Genomic DNA, 17,544 nt, shown 5'->3' on the forward strand with positions numbered 1-17,544 from the left:
GGGCCTGACAGTGGCTTTCTCAGTCTTATCTTGGGTCCTGTATTTGACCTTACTCACATGTCCTGTACTTAAAACACTTTACTTTTTCATAAAAAGTACAAAAAGTTTACTCTAAAAACTTCCGGGCCTTCTCAAAATGAGAAGAACCCTTCAAGTCCAGAACTTGGCTCAACTTGTCTTTCCATCTGCTCCCTCACTATCCTGAACTATACACAGCTGCAGGGTGGGATGCGTTCCTCTGGAAGGATACAGCCAGAATTTCCCCTTGTTGCCTCAGAAAGTTTTGGAATTGGAAGTGTGGGGGTGTTTAGGCCCTGAGGTGAGTGGCAGGGGGAAATGTTGCTCTTGGATCTCTTGGTGAGGAATGAATGTCACCTGCTCCTAAGAGCCTTTCTCTCCCTCAGGAGGTCTGGGTGGTGGGCCGCGTCCCCACGCCTCAGCTGACCCTAACGAAAATGGGGGGCAGTTCACCCTTCCCCTTCCTCTACCCTTCCTGGAGCAGACGGGAGGAGAGACCTTGCAGCTCTGAAAAGGACCAGAGATATGAATATTTTCCTGAAAACGGTAACTTACCTTCATTTAGAAAAAGTTGCTGATTCCTGAGTATCTCACAGGTGAGCAGTCAGTGCAGGTGTGCGTATGGGTGGGTTTTGCGATTGTGGACACTGGAGTGGCCAGGGCAGGGTCCAGGAACTGGGTGGGTCCCACCGAAGAATCTGTTATATGTGGGGTGGTAATCTGTCTGGAAGGCACATTCTGAGCTCAACAATGAGGTCTCCCTGCATGTGAGGACACCTCAAGGAAAGGGCAGAGACGCTCCCGAGGGAAACTTCCTCAGGATGCCCAGCTTGGTAGAATTATTGCAAGACCAAGAGATCACCTGGCTATCATTTGTAGGAATGGTCGTCAGGCAGCCACCCAGAATTTGGGGCAAAAGGAGACAACAAGTAGGGAAAAAGGAATGGTGGAGTGAGTGGAAAAGGAAAGAAAAAATGAGGAGGGGAAGAATGACCTTATCATCACACCTCATGATCCCTGAGGGTCACTTCGAGCTCAAAATGTCCCTTCCAGACAGATTAACACCCCACATCCTGGCCATCCACTCCACCCAGCATTACCTTACCTAGGCCTCACCTCCTGGAGACTAATCAGGGCTGGGGGGAGCACAATGATACCACTGCAGCTAAGAGAACTTGGGATAGTCTTCGAGATTGAAGACAGTATCTCCAGGAATGCTGTCAAGGAGGTTGTCCTCTCATTTGGTGCCTGCCTTCCCAGCCATGCTACATCTTACACCAAGGTTACAGTAATTTAGGGGTGTGTTAGTTCCTATATAACAAATACCCCAAAAGTTAGTGGCTTAAAAAACCAAGTATTTATTAATTCATAGTTTCTGTTGGTGAGGGATCTAGGCAAGGCCTACCTGGGTTCTCTGCTCCAAGGTCTCTCACAAGGCTGCAATTAAGGTGGCAGCTGGGGCTGGGGTCTCAGCTGAAGGCTTGACTGGGGAAATACACACTTCTTCGCTCACTTCTATAGCTGCTGGCTGGATGCAGTTCCTGAAGGCCTGTTGGACAGAGAGCCTCAATTCCTGGATGGCTGTTGGCTGGAGTTGGCCGGAGGCAACCTTCAGTTCCTTGTCATGTAGGCCTCTCCAACATGGCAGCTTGCTTCATCAAAGCCAGGAGAGAGTCTGCTAGCAAGACAGAAGTCACAATCTTGTAAACTAACGAGGGAAATGATATCCCATCACCTTTCCCTTATTCTATTAGTCAGAAGCAAATCACGAGGTCCAGCTTACACTCAAGGGGAGCAGTTTATACAAGGGTGTGACTAGCAAAAGAAGGGATCTTTGAAACCTTCTTAGAACTCTTCCTAACACAAGGGTTTCTTCTTGGACATCCCACTGAGTTCACTGAAGCAAAAGTGACCAAAGGGACCAAGTGGATCCTTGTGCTCATCCATATCCACGTCATCAAAGGTAAAGCTGTTTAATGGCTAAGCGGAGAAACGTCTGGTAAGAAAAACATCAAAGAGATTGAAGCATCCAAAGAAGCAGGGAAAGGTGGCATGGAGGTAAAGGCGGTGTGGGGTCATCATGAACGGTAAAGTGAAAGGAGCCCTTAGAACCACCTGCCTCACCACTGCCAGTATTCAGACTTAGAGGGGAGGAAAAATTAGGAGCAAGACGGCTCATCCTCGCTTCGCCACCAAATCTCCACTCTGCTCTAGCTCCCCGACTATAGGCCTAAAGAAGCAACCTTCAGTTCCCATAGAGATAGCCAGGCTTATCGAGGAAGCAAACCCTACAGCTTGCAAGGTTTAACTTCTGCTCTTATTGGTATATTTAATATAGCACATCCATCATTTCAAATTTGCTTCTCACAGCTTGAACATCAGAGAATGGATCACACAATCGATGGCAAAGCCAGTACTAGGGAATTCAGCATGTAGCTCCCATTCTGGGATGTTTTCCACGAACCCATTGCCAAAGAGCTTCTAACCAAGGGAGAGGTGGTGGCTCAAAAGGGCTGACTTACTGGCTGGGGTCACAAGACAAGTCATACCTGGTGCCCAGATATTTGCTTCTATTCAGAGAAACACTGGATGAGGCAACGAGACAGAATTTGCACACTCAGCACATCTAGGCAGTGAACTGTCCAAATGAGGTGACAGTACCGCCCAGGAGTGATCCCACACTCTTGTTCTGCTTCTAGTACTGTTTTCCTTTCTCCCAGATTCCAGTTCCTATGGGAAAGCAGGACTCTTACCAAAAGAAGGAAAACGTATTAGCTGAACAGTGACTGGAGAGATGAGGAGGAATTTCTCTAGATTTCATGGGCTTGCTGCTTATACCCAGAGATCAGTGCTGTGCAGCTTGGGGGGCGTGGGGGGTGGGGGTGGGGGTCTCATTTACATGGTACTCTGTGGCACCTGAAGAATTTTCAGTGACATAGAATGTGATGGGAATGGGTTACCTGAATTTTTATACCCTCAAGCCCACACTCCAAACCTAATGTCAGGGCGAATAAAATGCATGAATTGACTGGTACCTTGATGTGGCTTGGGTATGGGAACCCCAGATCTCAGCTTCAGGCACTGTGAATTTCTCTGGTACCAGGTGCTGCCTAAGGGAATCAGCTTTCTTGAGGCAGCCTTCACATGGATTAACACTCAGAACTGTGCCGTAATCTGCAGCCACAATGAAGGGGCCCAGGCTATGAGAAGGGGCTCTTCTCTCTCTCTTTTTTTTTTTAAAAGATTGGCACCTGAGCTAACAACTGTTGCCAATCTTCTCCTTCTTTTTTTCTCCACAAATCCCCTCAGTACATAGTTGTATATTTCAGTTGTGGGTCCCTCTAGTTGTGGCATGTGGGACGCCGCCTCAATGTGGCCTGAGGAGCAGTGCCACGTCCACACCCAGGATCCGAACCAGTGAAACCCTGGGCCGCCAATGCGGAGCGTGCGAACTTAACCACTTGGCCACGGGGCTGGCCCCGGGGCTCCTCTTGAGGCCTTTCCTCTGGAACTTCCATTGGCCCTGGATCAGAGCCTAATTTAGGCTATTTTCCTGGGGTCACAAGGACACGTTTGGTCTTCCTTAGGGAGGCCAAGTGGAAGCTCAGAGATTTGTGGAGGCTGCCTCCCTATCTCTCCCAGGAGACTCGGGGTCTGTTCCTTCCTTCTATGGGGGCCAGGAGGTAGAGAAGGAACTGAGTATTATGCAAGTTTAGCAATGCTTCACTGTGGGAGGGGGTTGGGCTGACAAGAGTAGGTAATTTTCCTTTGCAGGGATTCTTGCCCAGCTTGAGGCAACCTTCATTTGAAGCAGGATAATGCTGTTTCTACCCTCCACCTGAGGGGATTCCAGAAGGAATAAAAGTTACCTTTCCTCATTTGTCTTACAGGAAGTTCTGGGCTTCTGGGTTCAGGAGTTATTAATGGCTTTCATGTTTCCTGAACCCAAGCAGAAGTTGTGAGATACCTGTTGTACAGTCCTGTCCAGACCCTCATGTGGGAGGAGACTTTAGCTGGCTGCTCCAAGGAGAGAGGAGATAGGGGTTGACACAAGTGCTGGGGTGAGAGAAGGAGAGTTGCCTAAAGGTAGCAGTGGCTCCAAGACCCTGAGAATCAGGATGTAGAGATGAGTCCCTTAGGTGGACGGGTTCTGTGTGGAAGTCCTCTAGGAGACAGCACAATGTTTTAAGGGATGAAGTGATGATGCTGAGATGACTAATCATCAAGCCCCATCATCTTGAGAGCTGTCGCAAGACACGGCATTGCTCACACTTAGCACAGAGGCTGTGCAGCCACTGGCCTTTCAATGGGCCTGAAGGGCTTGGGCAATGAAAGTCCCAGGGGCAACCAAGATGGACTCAAGATCACAGGCTCTTACCTACATATTTGATGGTGAATACTTAACTAAATAGGCAAAAAGCTCCCATTAATGACTAATATTGCATATCTTCCTACCCTTTAAAATGGGGTCTTTGAGCCAGATTTAATTTAGAAAAATTAAGTACTGCTTATTGTACTTCAATGTTGTGAAACAAATTTATGCTTTTTATGTATATTATCCCATTTAAACTTTACAATGCTTTGAAGTAGGTTTCTTTACCCTCTTTTATAGAACGGCACGACCTGAAGGACAGAGAAGGTAATATATATTCAGAGTGCTAGCACAGAAGAGGGAGCCAGGGATGGAGAGCCCCCTTACGCTGTGAGGGATTCTTTGGATGTAAATGATAGCAAGCGCAATTCAACTGACTTTAAAAACAGGATCTGTTGACTCAGGCACCTGAAAAAGGTCTGGGAGTAAGGCTGCCCTCACGCAGGAGGATTCATATTGGGGCTCAGCTGATGTCATCAAGTTTCAGTTTCTATCCATTTCTCTGCTCTAGATTCTGGACTGGCTACCTTGTAAGTCTGTCTGGCAAGTTCGTAGCTACATCTTCCAAACTAAAAGCGCAGCTAAAAATGGGTTGTTTCTCCCACTAGTCCCTTCAAAAGTCCCACTGTGCCTTATTGTTTCCTGTTGGGTCACATGCCCATCCCTGACCAATCACTGTTGCCAAAAGCATGGACCAATCTTTTTGGCCAAGCCTGACTTCAATGCCCTCCTTTAAAGTAAGAGCGTTAGTGATAAACAGCTCCACTTCACATGGACTGAAACTGACAACGGGGTTAGATCCCCAGAGGGCAAAAGAAGGACTATTTTTAGAAGGTGAGTGAATGCTGAGTGTCAAAATAAAAACAAAAACAAAACGGATGTCTACTTCAACCCTCTCTCTCACCACCCCATTTCTGCCTTCTTGTCCAGAGTCATGCCATGGACTGAAGGTTAGAGTTAGAGGAAATGCCAATTCTGTGGAGGACAGGAAAGGAACTCAAAGGGGAAGGAATCAATCAGAGGCCCCAACATCCATGCAGATAGACCATCCAATGATCTGATCTCTCACTGTCTGCTCCTTCTCATCTTAGAGTCCTTTACCTTCATTCCAGTTCAGTTATGGCCATATCCTAGAACTTATCACCAGCAACACTTGTGTGTTCTGAAAAAATACAGTCTGACATTCCTCCCTTTATCCTCTCAGCTTCTGCCCTCAGCATGCTAATGCCTCAACCTATTCAGGAACTACAAGCCCCTCCGTACTTTCCCCTGCTTACCTGACAACCTTTGTCTTCATTTCCTCCCTCTCCAAGGAAAACTTCATGGGGCATCATTTAATCCTAAACCTAAATATACTGCTCTGCTCTAAACAGCCTACCCCCTTCTTTCATTCGTCCTGTCTAGCAAAATCCAACTCTGCCTGTTTTAGAACTGCCTTCAAATAAGGGCCTGCTTCCTCTTGGATAAAATCACACAAGTGTGTTTGTGCCCCATAAACTTCTGTTCTACATCTGTTGCTCAGCTCCACCACTGCCTCAGAATCCAGTCATTCCTCCTGTGTTACCATGTGCCAGACGCTCTTCCAAGCACTTGGGACACCCAGTGGAGGCAACAAACAGAGGCCCTGTCTCGGGGGAGCTTCTGTGATTGTTTTCTCAGTCAACTCGCTTGCCTAAGTTCTCAAAACAATTCCACTTTCCTACACCTTGTCCACACTCCTCGCTCATTGATCATATGTGCTGGACCACCAGAGGGAAACAGAGAAGTCATCAGATGGGAACTTTTCTTCATAAAAACTTCAAAAACAAAACAAAACCAAAACCAAAATGAGATCCTCCATCTCTTCTTTCCTCCTTCCTTCCCACCATACTGAAAGGTTTCCCTCAATGCTTTCCTTAATCCTCCCAACCTGGGATCTGCCCACCCTTTCCAAGTCACAACACTTTCACATGTGTGGACTATCTGCCTTAATTATCTACTTTTCCAGAGGACCAAGACTACATTTACCTCATCACAGCTGGAAACACCAAGCAGAGCTCAGAATCCTCTGGAGGAATACATTGGCAATGGGAGGGATCTATGGGGAGGTCCTGCCCAGCATGCTCTGGGGCGGGGCCACGTCCGGGGGCAGGGCCTGAGAGACTCTGAGAGCCTGTTTGGCTTCTTGAGGGCGACGGCACTAGCAACACGGCCAGACATCTCACCTCAGGCTTCTGGAAGATATGAGTTGAGATTTAATTCAAAGACAGGTTCTGAGGAAGGTTTCTGGATGCCTGAGTGACCTTCCCCACTGCCCAGCCTGAAGGATCCTTTCCTCCATCTGCCATTTCCAATACGGTGGGCAGGCCCTCACAGCCCCTGGGCCCCCAAACTCTCACTCCAGGCCCAGCCTGAGAAGGCGCTCAGAGGCCTGGGGGCGGGCTGTGCCTGCCCAACACCACCCCCTTTGACGATGGCACTCTTAGGAACTCCACCAAGGTGAGAATAGTAATAAATAGAGTAACAATATTGACAACTGTTAAGGCTTCACCTTACACTGGCTGCCTGGCCTTGCACAAGTAGCCTGAGTCTCAGATCTCATCTATTATGTGCAGATACTGATGTGTACTCATAGGGTTGGTCCTCGGAACTGGAATGAATGAGTAAAGAGTTTTGAACAGTGTTTACCTAACACTAGAAGTTTAATATGTGCTACCCCATTATTATCACTCATTTAAAATGCTAGGCCTCCTCTTTATTATTTTAGAAGTATCAATTTACCACTCATTCATTCTTCCTTCCTTCAGAATGAATTTATTTAGTACCTAACATGTGCCAGACACTATGCCAGGGTCTAGAATACAATGGCAAGCAAAAAGGTAGAGTCTCTGCCTTCATGGATCTTACAGTCTAGAGGGGAGATCAGGCAGAAATTAATCATACGAGATTGTGTAAATGTCCCATGTTACATTCTATGAAGGGTTCATGAGCTGGTTGTCGGTGCCAAGGGAGTTTAAAACATGGGGATTTGGCCTAACCAAGGAGAAGAGGGTCTTCCTCACCCACCCCTCAGGAGCTGATAAGGCTTAAGAGGTAAAAGGTGAGTAGGAGACAACTTGGCAAAGCAGGGAGGGAGAAGTGTTCCAGGCAGAGGAATCTGGGTGATGAGAGCAGGGAGAGTGAGGAGGGAGGAACGTGATGCAGCAAGAAGAGGGAAAAGCGTGGGAGGCACCGATTAAGCAGAGTTCTCTGGGCCAAATGAACTAGTTAAGTCTTTGGAGCAATGGGGAGCCAGGGGAAATTTTTAAGTTAGGATTTCTTTATATGTGTAGGGTATTCAGATTTTAGTTGTATTATTTGAGTTTCCAAAAGATTACTGTGAATTAATACTGTGAATTAATGAATTACAGTGATTTAATGTGAAGAATGCTTTGGATGGGGTAAACAGGATGTGAGAGACCAGTGAGAAGGCCACTGCAGTAATCTACGAGAGAAATGATGTCAGCATGGACCACAATGGTGGTGACCAAAGTGGAGTAACGTGGACGGATGTGAGTGGCATGACTTCATTAATTCTAATAAGACGGAACATTTTTCCTTTTGTTTCGCTCCAGTGCCCAAGAGGTACAGGTTGGTGCAAGATGTGGGGTCTTTTATAGAGTTGGACAAGTCAGCAGACACGAAACATTTGAAAAGGCTGCTTGAACTGCTGACTAGCCAAAATCAAAGAGGAGTTGACCTTCAACCCTTTGTTTTATTCCAGCTGCAGAAGTCATTTTCAGTTACTCTCTGACTCAAGTAAACACCACTCCCTGTCACCTTATCCCTTTGAGGGTTGGTTCACTTCTACATTTTCACTGGGACATGATTCTCACCGACAGTAGAAAGTTCGGCACCCAGACCTGCAGATGTGAAGACACTTGCTCCTCTCTCGAACTATTAGTACTTCTGGGAAACACGTCCCAGTGCCAAACTGTCCTGGTCCTGAAATGACCCTGTTATTTGGGGAGGTAGTAAAGGAAATTACATGTGTTAAACCCCGAGCGGCACTCTCTTTGGACATCGAAAGGTGTAAATGATAAAATACTTACTAGACTTAAAGACCAGGGAGTAAACGGGGGGCTGGATGCTGCCCAGACTCTGTGTGTCAGCAAAACATATCTGAGCTCAGCGAAGTAATCCAGGACCAAGTGTTTTCCTCAGTGGAATAATTAGACAACAGAGGTGGGCAATTTAGAAAAGATAACTTCTTCTGTCCCTGCTTTAGAATTTCTATTACAAACAAAACCCAAGCCTTAGCAAGATTTAAGAGCATGGGACAAAGACGGCTAGATGTTGAACTGCTGGGAGTGGAGCCCACGTTTTATTTATCTTTGTATCCAAGCACATCCGCAGTGCTTGCCACAAGGCAGATACTCAGTGAATGTTGGGTGGATCAAGGATTCCTCTGTGTTTTCATGGGGTATTTATATGGTATGGGAATTCAGTCATTTTTTGCCCCACTAGGTAGAGATGGATGCTTTCTGTTCTCCATGTTTACTTTGAACACCATTTAGCTACAGGGATGTTCTAAAATGAAATAATAAGGAAACCAGCTTTAATACGATTTTATATATACAGACAGATACACTTTCTGACCACGTGCAGATATGAATGCTCTCCCTGGAAGATGCTTTTGTAACCTAAATTGCACTAGAATGAGGTTAGAGATGGGGAAGAAAGGGAAAGTAAGGCAAAACTCACAGCTTAATTTCTAGACAGGATTGCTGCTTTAAAAATGAATTTCAGGTGCTTCTTGGCATACTTGGCCCAAGCACTGGAGATTTAACAGTGATTTGTGATTTGGTGTGACCCAGAACATGGCCCAATGGTCCTCTATCCTTTGAAGCCGTCAGTCTGTTTTCTTGATTGCTGTTCTGGACTTTCTCACCGTCACTAACCATCAGGGCCCCCTTCCTTCTGCTCTGTCCTAGTGGAACAGTCCCTTGACCTTCATTCTCCCACTACTCTAGTCTCGACTTCTCCTTGTTGCCAGATTACTCTATTATTGCTTCTCAAATTGTGGTTCCCAGACCAGCAGCATTAGCATTGCCTGGGAACTTATTAGAAATGCAGATTCTCGGGCCTCACTCTGGACCTACTCAAGAAGAAACTTTGATGTGGGGCCCAGCAATTTTAACAAGCAAGGTAATCTCCAAGGTGAGAACCACTGCTGTACGTAAAGCTCAGTTCTGAGCATATCACCCCTTTGCCCAATACCCTTTATTGCTTTCCTGCCGACAACCACATGAGAGTGTGTGTGTGTGTGTGTGTGTGTGTGTGTGTCTCTGTGCGCGCCCTTCTATCCAAGGCCTTCTGCAATCAAGCACCAGCTCAGGTGTCCCCACGCAGGGAGGTGTGTTCCACAGTCATCCTAATGGGTCACCTGCTCTTCCCTCTGCTCTCCTGCCGCCTCTCTCTGTTAATGTTGGGTCCTCTGCTATAAATACCCACCTCCTCCCTCTCCTTGGAGAAACCTTACTCATTCTTTAAGGCTCACTTAAAAATTAATATTTATCTAAGGAATCCATACCTGTGCCTTTAAAACCAAATAGTACTGAAGGCTTTATAAAGAACCACGGCAGGCCCTCCCCCACCTCACAACCCCAATCCTTCCTATCCCCCCAGTTCCATTCCCCATGGAAACCACTTGAGCCGTTTCTATCATAGTTGTTCTGGTGTTTACCTCTATTTATATAACTAATACGCAAATACTTGTATTTAAAAGTAATTTTAAAATATTAGACACTAACTTCTTGCCGTGGTAGATAAAATTTGAGTAAGTAAAATTGCAGGTGGATGAAATTTGGTCGACACCCCATTCCCCTCTTCACTCTTCTCAATCTTTCCTCACTTAAATCTTTATTCATGCAAAGTTCATCTTGGCATGGAAGGTGACTCCTTTCCTGGAACGTGTTCAGAGACTGCTCCTCCCCTGCTCCCACAGAGCTGTGTATCTCTCTTAGTGCACTGTCCCCCTTGCCCTTCCACGTTTGTATGTATGTGTCTCCCATTCCCACCAGCTTGTAAGAGCCAGAAAAGTCTAATCCGTCTTTTACTTTCCCAGAATCCTCCCAGGGCAAAGCACAGGGCCTGGGATATAGCACACACTGAGCAAACGTGGCCAATTTAACCGTAAAGTAAAATATCTGCCTGACCTTTGAAGCTTGCTGGTGTGACAGCAGTACTTGGAATGAGTCTTCCCGTTCCAATGTGGTTTTCCAACATTATTGTGGGAAATAGTAAACTGGAGTCAGGAGACTTGAGCCACACCACCTTCTTGGTGACTTCTTTTAAGACCTTGGGGAAGGCACTTAATGGTTTTGCTTCCGTTTTTTCATCTATAAAGTGGCAACAATAATATCTATGGACAGAGTTGTAGGGAGGACCAAATACAACAGCACAGGTTATCAGGTATAAGGCATTACATTGATTCCTTATGTTTAAAACAAAAAGGCAAACCATTTTCTGGTAGCACATAGGGCTATAATGAACATTAAAACCAACCTTTAAATAGAAAACTTTATTTTTAGATGATCCAGGGGGTCTTTCTTCCAAGATCAGCCTAAGATTTTTTCGGAGGAAACTGTATTCTCATTGTCCTGAAATTTGAAGCAAGAAAACTCAATCGTTTAAGACCATTTGCCTATTCTTACTTGTTGATGAGAAATCACGACTACTGCCACCCTTTTAGCCTCTGAAGGAATTGTAAGCTTTGTCTTGATTTGATGGCTCAAAAATAAAATCTACCAAAGGTACGTTTTCTAAGCCTCGTCTGGCTCTACCCATTAGAAAAGTGTGAGCTACTGTTCTATCAAAACTAATTATATTTTAAATCTACAACCAAGTCTCAATTACCAAGGTTAATGGGACTACATACATACATAATTCTCTCTTACATTTATCCAGTGTTTTTAACTTCTTCAAAGCACTTTTCACTGTACTGCATATATAAAACAGATGCATTTTTTTAAATCCACAAATAAGGTAAAAAATAAATCTTCAGATCAATAATTTCAACTTTGTACCTGTCAAAAGCTATTAGAACTTGCAAAATTGTCTAATAGGACTTTCATTGCCCTACTCTCCTCTCGACCCCTCTCAACTAAGGCCAGAAAAGACCGAAAGATCTGGAGGAATCTCCAGAGGAGAGGAAGCCAGAGAGGGAAGGAAGCCAAGGACCTGGGCCATCCACAGCCTGGATCATTAGCTCCAGCGTAATTGAGAATAACTGACTGTATGTGTGACTATGGCCAGAAAATCCAGAAAGAGATAAAAAGGCAAAGAAAATGACGTGTGAGTAACAGTATTTACAGGGTCTGCCTTTGTCATTCTCTCAACAAGCATTACTGAGTGCCTACTGTAATGACAGGTGCTTTCAACAAAGAGGATGGACACAGCATGAACAACCCAGGCAAGACTGCTATTTTCATAGTGATGACCTTCCTGAATGGTGCAGACAGACAACAAACACAAAGACACACAACTTCACATAAACGAGATAACTTCAGGTGGCACTAAGCTCTGTGGAGTCCATAAACACAGGAATGTGATAGAGCCTTGGGGAAGGGATGCTGTTGTAGATAAGGTTGCCAGGGAAGGCCTCAGGGTATGGGAGCTGCAATCTGTGAGAAGAGCCCACCCTGTGCAGGTCTGCAAACCAGATGATGGAATGAGTGAACTCGCCAAGTATGCTAGAGGGAGAGGGGTCCAGGCCAGTTTCAAGGGGTTCCAGGAAAGTCACTGTTCTGTGGTTATTCACTTTGTGTCCTTTTAGGGATATTACTAAAACCTCTCCAGGACCCCGGATTTATTGCCTCTACAATGCGGGTTGCTAACACTGATCACCTGGACAGGGGAGCGCTGAGAAATAATGGGTAAACAATTGTGAGGAGCCACATAAATGCTAAATAATGCTCATGGTAATAAGCTTTTATTAAAGTCAGCACCTTGATAGGCAGCTCACAATCGGATACCTTGGCAAATGTGTAAATTGACGTGGCTGCTCCCTGTGCACACCAGCACCATCCTTTAAAACAGAAAAAAATAAATGAGCCTATGGTCATGATATTCGAAGTAGTTAGTGATCAAACAACTGTCTGGAGAGAAAGCTGGTGTGTGAAGTGTACAATGGGAGCAGGAAGATAACGGCACATCACAGCCCAGCTCACGCAGAGGATAACTCATGAATTGACTGGATGCTTGCTGGTGCACACACCATCCGCTCCAGGGTGGTACTCTAACCCCGTCAGGACTAGGTGCTGCCACCAAAAGGCCCAGCAGACAGGAAGGGGAGTGAGAAGGAGCCAGAACAGAAGCATCTCTGGCAGCAGCCCTCTCTGGCCCTCTTGGCCTTGGAAAGCCACCCCTGGGGGAGGAATGAGCAGCCAGCACCAAGGGCCCTACCTTGGAAGGGCACCAAGGAAGTGGTGGGGGGTGTGAGGGAGGAGGGATGAGCATTGCATTTCTCCCTACGAGAATGAAATATGCCAACGCCAGGAGAGACTTCAGTTGTCGTTATAACTGAGCCTCCCCACACAGAGATATGAGTCCACCCCTTAGAAGCAAATCTTCCTCCCCCAAAACCTCCCCCCAAAATATAACATTAACATCACAAAAAATGAATTCTTTTTTGTGGGTCCTACCATCTCTTTGATATAAATACACAAGTGCCTAAACATTCTTTCCCATCTCCCATCCCACATCGGCAATCAGATTGTGACACACACACACACACACACACACACAAGCACATGCTCACACAAATACCACACACACCCAATTCCTTTGTTAAGCCCTGGCTCAGCTATTATAAGGTACCTGTGGAGTGTAGGTCACATAGTAGAAAAGTTTAAATTACTGTTGCTTCTACTCTGAAAAGCAGACAGGAAGAAAAGACAATAAAAAAGAAAACACTTATTTTAAGGCTGATACTAAACACTCTACTCCACGTTCACTGAGGTCAATTTCCCACCGTGGGATGGGGAGAATCGAGATGATCTCTGAGGTGCTATGAACCCACAGTGCAGACTTCACGTTTTGAGGCTTGACTAGAAACGACGGGGACATGAAAAAGAACATGGCGAGATAATCCTAGTCTTCAGGAAATTATGGTTTAAACTGGGCTGGAGAAAGACCAAGATCCTCAAAAAAATCTAATTGATTTTAACCAAATGGAGTAATTTTAAAATGTTAAATACACTGGGATATCATATTAAAAGTATTCTGGGAGAGCATGCCGCATGGGACATGGTAAGTGCTGAATTTCCTGCTGCTAAGGGAGGCATTCCTATCTGCCAGTGTCTCATGCTGCTCAGACCTGAACCATTCATTTAGGTAGACCATTTGTCCAAGTGCGTCATTTCCCAAAATAGCCAATGGAGGACTCCAGGGAGAACTGTCCTGAGGAGATGTGGTCATCCTCAAGGCCAAATCAGTCTAGACTAAGATGGTTCTTAGCAAGACTGCCCAAAGGGCTTCTAGACTTTGTTTGGTAAGTGTTGTTAATGCCTTGGTAACAATGGACTGTTGATAAGGTGGGAGATAATGTCAGAAGGAAGGAAGGTATCCGCTCACATCTTTTGCTTTTAACTTAAGCTAACCCATAAAATCCATTATCAAACCCCAAGGAATGCTCCCAATTATTGTCTTGGACCCTTCATTTCGCTTTGCTTTGTCTTTTTTTTTTTTTTTTCAACTCTCTATTTCTGTTTTTACCTGGCACTGACTCGCTTGACTCCTCTTCTCCTCTCAGCTTCTGGCTCTGTGCTCCCCCTTTAGACTTGATGAGTAATTTTGGTTTTCCTGCTTTTCACCTTTGGCACCCCTTCAAAAATGGGTTAGGTTTATCTTCTGGCTCTTTCTACTTCTGACTGCTTGGAAGTTTGGATCATACTTAGCCAAGTTTTGATCCCAGGACCTTTCCCTGGCTTTGACCTGTCTCAGTGGCATCTGTGCTGGGCTTGACTCCTCCAGGTGAGGGCGTCGGCAAGAGGGAGGATCAAGCAAAGATCAAGCAAGGAAACAGGAAGAATACCTGGCTCAGCTTAAACTGTGCAGGGCACTGAGGCCTTGCTGGCCGTCCAGTCTCTGCCTCCTTCTTCCTCTGCTGCTTTCATTCCCTCCCGTCTCTGACTTTCAATTTTTATTAAGTTTCCACCTTCTGACTGCTCAATCCTCTTCTAGCATCCCTTTGTAAGATTGAAATGGGAGTGGGAGTGATATCCATTAGCCAAAATAAGTTCCATAGCTGGGAGAAACTGCTGAATCTCTGGTGTCTTTATAGCACTTATCAAATCCCAATTAACCATATTAGTTGGCAAACTGCTCTGGCTTCCCAGGCAGTCAGCTGGTAGGTGAGTCAATAAATATCTGTCAGATGGATGGATGCACACTCACTAGTTGTGTAGCATGGCATCAGGTACTTTAAATAATACAAAGTATAAGACTTCATCCTTGGCTGAAGAAGGACATCTTCTCACGGCCATTCACAAAAGGACTGTTTGGAAACATCACCAAGCGCTAGACCAGCTTTGCTACTTCTTCTAGAAAACAAGAAGAAATCTCTTGTTTCAAGAGATGTTTGTGTCATCTCTTAATGCACAACTGGCTTCATGTGGGCAAAAGGGAACATGAGCAAAGCCCTGGTTAAAGCATAACAGACACCCTTGGGCTAATGAACTGTCGAAGGTAGTAGTGTCAGCGGATTTTCTACATAACTGCTTTGTAAACAGCAACACGCATAAACCATAAACAAGGAGAATGAAGTGAGCACCCACAGACCCACCACTCATGTCAAATCATACAATGTTGATATCACCCCAGAAGCCTCCACTCTCCTGTCTGATAATCTTTCACTTACTTTTCTTTATAATTTCATCACCTTTATAGACTCCCATAAAACATTTAGTTATATCCAGTTTGGGGATCAAAATAGATTAAAAAACAACAATTGCAGGTGCATTCAACATCGGACATGAAAAAGAAAACTGGTTTTTTAATAAGATACTTCAAGTGTACACTTTCCGTAGGTGATCAAGACATTTACTCTTTCGTCCATTTTTATGTTTGCTGACTGCCAATCACTCTACTCCTTAATACTTCAAAGGTATTTTTCCCAAAGCTGCCTTTTGTCTTACACTAATGCTTTCCCGGACTCAAGTGAATTTTGAAGGAGACTGAGCTCATCATGATGAAATGGATGTTGACATTCCATAACCATCACTGTAATTATTCCTAATTTGTACTTTGCTTCAAAAACTCTCTTCCCTTGCCCCCTAAAGTCTGTACTTTCAGAATAGCATCTACAGCTTTAATTATACCTGACAATAAACTACTCTCACCACAAAATCTTGTTAATCACGGTGTACGTTACTATCTTCAAGTATCCTGTTTTTTTAAAACTGCATTTATATCAGGTTCCCAAAGAGTTACAATATTAGCAATGAATGTTTTAACTGTTTCTGTAATTACTGTTTGTAATTACTACAAATCAAAGTTGTACAAACTTTGGATTGGAGGCTGGTTGAATTATCTACCAAACTGGGGTGAATGGTCTTTTAATCAACTGTATACTGAACAAATCTACAGAGTAAAAACTGAGATGGAATTTGAGTGACTTGGTGTCCATCGAGAATCAAATCTGATGCTGTAGTGTTAACAAGGGACTTCAGGTCCAGAATGATTCTGTTAATCACACGTCTTCCAAATTAGTCAGTTAATGTTGTGGGTCCTGATGAGACAGGATTTAGGAAGGCAGAGAGCGGCGGGGAATGCTCCTGGTGATAGGATCCTTAGAGCAAAGGACAGAAGACAAAAGGAGAAGGCTGTATTCATGAGAAGTGAGCTGGACCATAAGCGCTATAATTAGAAGCTTATAATGTCACCACACTGCTTTCTGTAATGTAATATTTTTGTTGTCTGTTATTTTCCTTGATTCAGGTTTTGTATTTTTCATGATGTAATAGTGAGATCTAGTCTCATTTTTCTGTGTATTTGGATACACTGAGTAGAGTGCTCTGGCTGAGTAAAGAGTTTCACATATGGGAGACTTGAGAAACAAGAGTGGCAAGGAAAGTTAGGTCAGATTATGAAAATTCTTAAAATGTTTCTATTGGACTTAATCCTTCAGAAGTCATTTAGTGTTCTCTTTTCTTTTTTTGTAATTGAGAGCACCAGGAGGAAAGGAGTGTTTTTGATGATCTATTTTATTTTGTTTCTTTCTCTTTTCTTGGAGGAAGATTGGCCCTGAGCTAACATCCGTGCCCATCTTCCTCCATTTCATCCGTGGCTCGCCTGCCACAGCATGGCCTGATCAGCAGTGTATAGGTCTGTGCCAGAATGGGAACCTACAAACCCCAGGCCGCCAAAGAGGAGCACACAAACTTAACCACTACACCACCGGGCTGGCCCCATTTTTGATGATTTCTAAGGGGTAAAAACTAGGCAGGGAGATTAGGTAAGATGATATAGCAAAAATTCAGGCATTAAGAAATAAGGTTAGACTAGGCTGGCGATGGCGGCCATGGATTGGAAAGGAAGGAAGGATGGATGCAGCATCATAAGGGAAAAATTTGCTTCTTTCCCTTTGTCTTTTCAGCCATTTGGGCTTAACGGTGTTCAGTGCTCCTGATTTATTTCCCTTCCCATTTATATTTTCCTTCTTCCCTCGATAATCTACTTTTGCTTTCCCATTTTTCCCTCTCTTCTCTCCTTTGCTTGCATTCTTATCACCTTCCCTGATAGGACGATGACTGAATCGGGCAGGTAGGCATGAAATGGGAGATCTGAGTAGAAACTAACTATAAGATTTACTAATTAGAGTATGTTGCTGCTTAACACATTTTTTTTTAACCTTTCATCTGCAGTTAAAAAGAAGAAAAGAAAGGTGAGGAGGCAAAAAAGGAGTAGAGAGGAAAAGGGAGAGACTCATTTATCCATTCATTCAAGAAGTGCTGTGTTTCCAGAGAAAGAGAGAGTGCCAAAGAGATAGAGAAAACACCATACAATAATTTGTGTTATTGTAGTTGTATCATCTATTTCCCCTTCTAACTCAGTTGGGTAAAGTAGAGATGCCAGATGGGAGGCTAAAGACTAAGGTGAGATGGGCAGTCTCCCTCCCTCCCTTATTGCCTGCT

At 44.7% G+C, this 17,544-nt stretch overlaps 1 pseudogene; it reads right to left on the bottom strand.

Moving 5' to 3' along the window:
* The window catches only part of LOC138922111 (heparan sulfate glucosamine 3-O-sulfotransferase 4-like), a 79,391-nt pseudogene that overhangs the window by 47,786 nt on the left and 14,061 nt on the right, over window positions 1–17,544 (bottom strand).

The sequence above is a fragment of the Equus caballus genome, unplaced genomic scaffold (genome assembly GCF_041296265.1).
Source record: "Equus caballus isolate H_3958 breed thoroughbred unplaced genomic scaffold, TB-T2T haplotype2-0000451, whole genome shotgun sequence".
Lineage (NCBI taxonomy): Eukaryota > Metazoa > Chordata > Mammalia > Perissodactyla > Equidae > Equus > Equus caballus.